The 5,535-nt window shown below is 37.1% G+C and overlaps 1 pseudogene; it reads right to left on the bottom strand.

The window, feature by feature from the left end:
• LOC102830497 overlaps positions 1 to 3,644 on the bottom strand; it is a 32,794-nt pseudogene extending 29,150 nt beyond the window's left edge.
• Between the last annotated feature and the right edge of the window lie 1,891 nt (positions 3,645 to 5,535).

Raw genomic sequence — 5,535 nt, 5'->3', positions numbered from 1 at the left:
CAACCCCATTCATATGCATATGATCTTGGGCCTTAGGCAGGATGAATTCCAGTAGGCCCTGGACCCCTATTAGCCATCAAGTTCAACCAGCATGACATCTGCTTTAGGAAATTCTAGAAGCAGCCGCTCTCCTCTCCACCAAAACATTTTGTACCCTACATTCATTTCAGCCACTATAGGTAACAAAATCCAAACTAACCATCTAAAATTCAAAAGTTTCGCTTTCCATGCCCTTTAGTTCCTTTTCTTACAAAACCTCATGCATCCATGTGTCTGGAGCCATTGCAATAAATTCTGCACCTGATGCCAATGGCAAAAACCATGTGGGGACCATGTCTGACCTCCTTGACTTCACAAGCCAGAAAAGATAATCAAACACAAAATCAGCTCAAGGCTGATTCCTATGGTGGAGGTCAGATATGCCTCCACCCTGTATCAGTGCCTTTAAAATTAGTCAGACCTGAGTACCAATTTGGAAGACTCATTATTGTGATTTTGTTGCTCTTGAACCCCACTCGCTTGGTACCACATGCCTGAGGTTGGGTTTTCTAGTAAAACCAGTGAAACATATGTGTGTGTGTATATGTGTATATATATTTGTTAAGTGCCGTGGAATCAGTTCCCTCTCATAGCGACCCTGCACAGGGTTTATATATATACATATATAAAAAGAGAGAAATTTATTATCAAAGTAAATGGCTTCCAGTTGCAGAGTCCCAGGTTTCCAGTGGAAGAGAGAGAGCCTTTTCTGTGCGTCCATTTTACTGGAGGCAGGCTACATCCCCAAGGCAGTATCCCTTCAATTGATTGTCTGGTTATAACCACTCATTATAGAGTTAGCTATGCCTGCATTAGGTGTCATCACCATGGGAATAGGCATATCTTAACTGCTAAACCATGGGAATCCTGGCCTAGTCAAGTTGTAACAGAACCCTAACTATTACAGTCAATGAACTTTTTTTTTTCCTTGTTATTGCAGGATTCCCTTGATGGAGCAAATGGTTAAATATTAAACTAATAACTGAAAAAGTAGCCCTAAAAGCAATGTTGGATAGCATTGGAATGTTAATTACAAAGCATGAGGTTTGAACCTACCTTAGAAAGAGAATGCTCTCTGTTCCTATAAAGATTTACAGACTTGGAAACCTTATATAGGGTCATTATGAATTGGAATCTACTTGGTGGTAATGTGCATACTAAATAAAAGGTTGGTGGTTTAAATTCACTCAGTGGTACCTCAGAAGAAAAGTGTGATGATCTGATGCTAAGAGGTCACAGCCTTGAAGACCCTAGCAGTAAGGTCTATTCTGACACACACAGGATTGCTCTGAGTAGTGATCAACTCAATGGTAAGTACACACTGATAGTTACTGAAGATAATAGTCACCATGATTTTGATCACTACATGATATGGGTCACCCTTTATCCAGCTCCCCATAGCCATTTCGTTTTTTCTTTTTAAAGTCCTCGCAAAAGTGATTTATTTTATTAAATTTGTTGCTTTATAAAACATTGTAGATGTCATAACTGTTAACATAATTTATCACACTGTATTTAACCAGTGCAGTTTGCTGAAATGTTTTTTAAAGAAAAGGAAATGCCAAAACCCTGTTAAAGTTGTTCCATTGCAGCCTAGTAGAACAAAGGAGTTGCTTCTCAGACGTTTAAACCAGGCAGTGAAAACAAGCGAAGTTTCCCTCCCTCATCCAGCACACTGCATCAGTAGACATATTCTGATATATATGAACTTCACAGTCTTTGCACTCAAGAGATGCCACAGCCTGAGATGCAGTGGATGTTTACTTTCCTCAGTTTCAAAGTTGGAGGGTTTTGGTCATTGGTTTTTAAGTATCAAACTCTAGTGGCTTTTCAGTTGCAGTATCATCACTCTGAGATAAACAGTCTTCTTTACAACATATTTTTAATATCTTCACGCTCAATTTTAAAACTAAGTGCACACCTAGTTTGCCCTTTCTGCAAACTGCTTTTCTTGACAAGTTATGAAGTAGTTCAGTGAGATCTGGTTAAGGTTGTATTACTGAACGGTGTTGGTAAATACTACACAATTTGTCACATTGCAACCTTCCTTCCAATTTAGTGCTATCTGCTATGGAATCAGATAGCAATAATGACAACATTATTATGTTTTTCTTTTTGTTTTTTACTATGATTTAGTTAGCAACGGAGGTTCCTGATTTTAACACCTTGGCAGCAAGATCCAAGTTCCCTCATTTGTACATTAGCACCTAAGAGTCAAAAGGTTAAATAATCAGCACAAAGGACACTGCTCTTCTGATTGTAGCATTTGGCAGAACTGAAAAGAAAGGAAGTTGTGCTACATGTTGAAGGGATTTTGGGCAACAGAAAAAAGACACCAGAAGATAAAACGCTATCATGTGAAGTCTTCAAAATCTTGTACATATTCTCTGCCAGATGTTTTTTCATGGTAACCTTTAACCTCCCCCTCCAGGAACCACACCTTTCTTCTTCTTTTTGGCTTTGCTTTCTTTACTTGCATCTGTTTTTCACAGCAAAGTCACATCAATGACTTTTTTATGTCATCAATTTCCAATGAAATACACACATGTAGAACTAAGGCTTCCAAGAAGCTGGCATAATATAGTGACTTTTCATATTGTGTAATTTTATCCTTTAGTAACTCCCCAAACTCTGTGAAGTCATCTCTTGAAGACGAGTTCAGAGCATCTGTTCCATAAACTGTATTATTAACACCACAAGTTTCTTTTGCTAATTCAAGGTCTTCCTTTTCCTGTAATTTCTTTAGTTGCAGTTTTTCTGCTAGCTGTTCTTCTGGTGTTAGCAGTTTAGGTTCTTCTAACCTTTTTTAAATTTCTTCTTGCTTTGTTTCATTTTGTCAGGTTTGTGTGTGTGTGTGTGTGTGATTTGAGTGATAGTTTACATGGGAGAACATCAACTTTACATTCATTCTATCATATTTCGTTTCATTGCAATGATTATAATCCCCTCCATGCATCATCATTCGAAAGCATTTGCTTCCACTCCCTCTGTTTTTTGTATTTGTTTTTGGATGTACACCTAAACACTCAGGAATATATAGTCATTCAAACAACCAAAGGGTACACCCTGCAAGCCTATTCCCTGGCCATCAGCACACAGCTCCTCTCCATCACTGAGTCCAGAGAACCCAGCCGTTCCATCTCTCCACATCATCATCTCTGCTTCCATCTCTGGTGTCACTGCTTCTCTGGATAGGGTCCCGCATTCCGCTCTTCTCCCTTGATGGTCTTGGAGTCCTCTGCTCCTGGACTGCAACATCAATCACTCCCCTCCTTTTGTTACAAAACATCTATCTTTGCATTTGCAACACTCACAGTCAGTCCTGATAGCTATTGAACCAGAAGAGTCTTATCCCCATCTCCTTATCCAGGTCCAGACAGGTTGGAAACCACTCAGTGGAGATTCTACCTTAATTTCTTCTTGCCTTTCTTTTGTTGCCGTTCTTTTACTTTGATATTTTCTGTGTTTTTTGTTTTTTTTTCTGAAACTTTTACTTCTGCCTTTTCTTCAGTTTCTTCTTTTTCTTCTTCATCATCCCAGTTATCCTTGCCGTCTTCATCCTCGTCCTTGCCTTCCCAGAGATTCCCCCCCCCCTGCCCCCCTCACCCCACATGTTATTTATAATTCTGTCCTATCCAGCTTAGTTTACTCTATCAATATAATTAGATTAATCACTGACAATATCCAAAAATACCAAAATAGAAAAAATCTAACTCATCCTTAAAATAAAAAAAAATTTTCTTGGGTATCTATTAACCGTTTTCAATTTTCTTTCCCTCATTATTCAAGCAATTTTTTAAATTACATTTCATACTTTGGGCCTACTCCACAGTTCTGGAAGCTTTATCAGAGAATTGTGGTACTAGTTCTTTTCTACATCCTTCTGACAATATTTGTTTTTAAAGGAAACACAGCCAAACATTTGTCAAGTGATACAAAAAGAAATTAATTAATGACCACATGTAAAGAAGTAAATATTTACTTAAAAAATATTAAAACCACTAAATTATTGCATTTATTCCTCCTGTTATCTATAGTTTAATAGGAGTGTTAGTAGATACAGAGAATTTTCTTATTACATTGACAGATTAAATGCAGCTGGTGTTTTAATCTCTACAGTCAAATTTTAGAAATGATACACAGCTGTATCATTCAATGCCTTTTTGTCACAAACAGAAGAAAAATAAGCCAAGTACAATAACACTTTCCATTTACCAATGTAAAAGGAAAAGAGTTCATGTTTAATATTTTTAAATAGGAGAGCAATAATCTTATTTGATATTATCAATAATAAACTAAAATGACCTTAGAAGAAAAATGTCATTCAATGCAACTATAAGATATAATGAGTTTGTCTTTATCTGGTTCTTCTATAAAATATTCTGAAGGATCTATGATTGATATATGAAATTATCATTTATAAATGATACTCCTAAATAATTATGAATATGTTGTTGTTAGGTGCCAATGAGTCTGTACTGACTCATAGCAACTCTATGCACAATAGAATGAAACACTGCCTGGTCCTGGACCTACCTCACAATTATTGCTACACCTGAGCCCATCGCAGCTGCCACTGTGCCAATCCATCCCATTGGGGGTCTGCCACTTTTTCTCTGACCCTCTACTTTACCAAACATGATATCCTTCTTTAATGACTGGTTCCTATTGATAATATTTCTGAAGTATGAGAGATGAAATTTGGCTATCCTGTCTTCCAAGGAGCACTCTGGCTGTACTTCTCCCAACACAGATTTGTTTGTTCTTTTGGTAGTCCATTGCATTTTTAATATTCTCCTCCAACATGATAACTCAAATGTATCAATTCTTTTACAGTCTTCCTTATTCACTGTCCAAAGTTTGCATGCATAAATGATTGAAAATACCATCACTTGGATCAGCATACCTTAGTCCTCAAAGTAACATCTTTGCTCTTCAAAACTTTAAAACGGTCTTGTGTAGCAGATTTGTATAATGCTATACCTCCTTTGATTTCTTGACTGCTGCTTCCATAAGTGTTAATGGTTGATGAAGCAAAATGAAGTCTTTGATAACTTCATTTTTTTCCCATTGGTATGGCTATTGTTTATTGGTCAAGTGGAAGGTGTTTGTATTCTTTACATTAAGGTGCAACCCATACCAAAGGTCTTTGATTTTCACCAGTACGTATTTTAAGTCCTCTTCACTTTCAGTAAGAAAGGTTGTATCATGTGAAATCGCAGGTTGTTAATGAATCTTCCTCTAATCATGATGCCACATTTTTCTGCACATAAGCCAGATTCACTGATTATATGCTCAGCACACAGATTAAGTAATTAACATGAAAGAATACAAGTGTGGTGCACACCTTTCCTGATTTTAAACTATTCAGTGTTCATTTGTTCTGTTCAAACAATTGCCTCTTGGTCTCAGTACAGGTTCCTCATGAGCACAATTAAGTGTTCTGGTATACTCATTCTCCGCACTACTGTCCATAGTTTGTCATGATCCGCACAA

This window comes from Chrysochloris asiatica, unplaced genomic scaffold (genome assembly GCF_000296735.1).
Source record: "Chrysochloris asiatica unplaced genomic scaffold, ChrAsi1.0 scaffold00002, whole genome shotgun sequence".
NCBI lineage: Eukaryota > Metazoa > Chordata > Mammalia > Afrosoricida > Chrysochloridae > Chrysochloris > Chrysochloris asiatica.
This window is presented reverse-complemented; position numbering and strand designations above follow the sequence as displayed.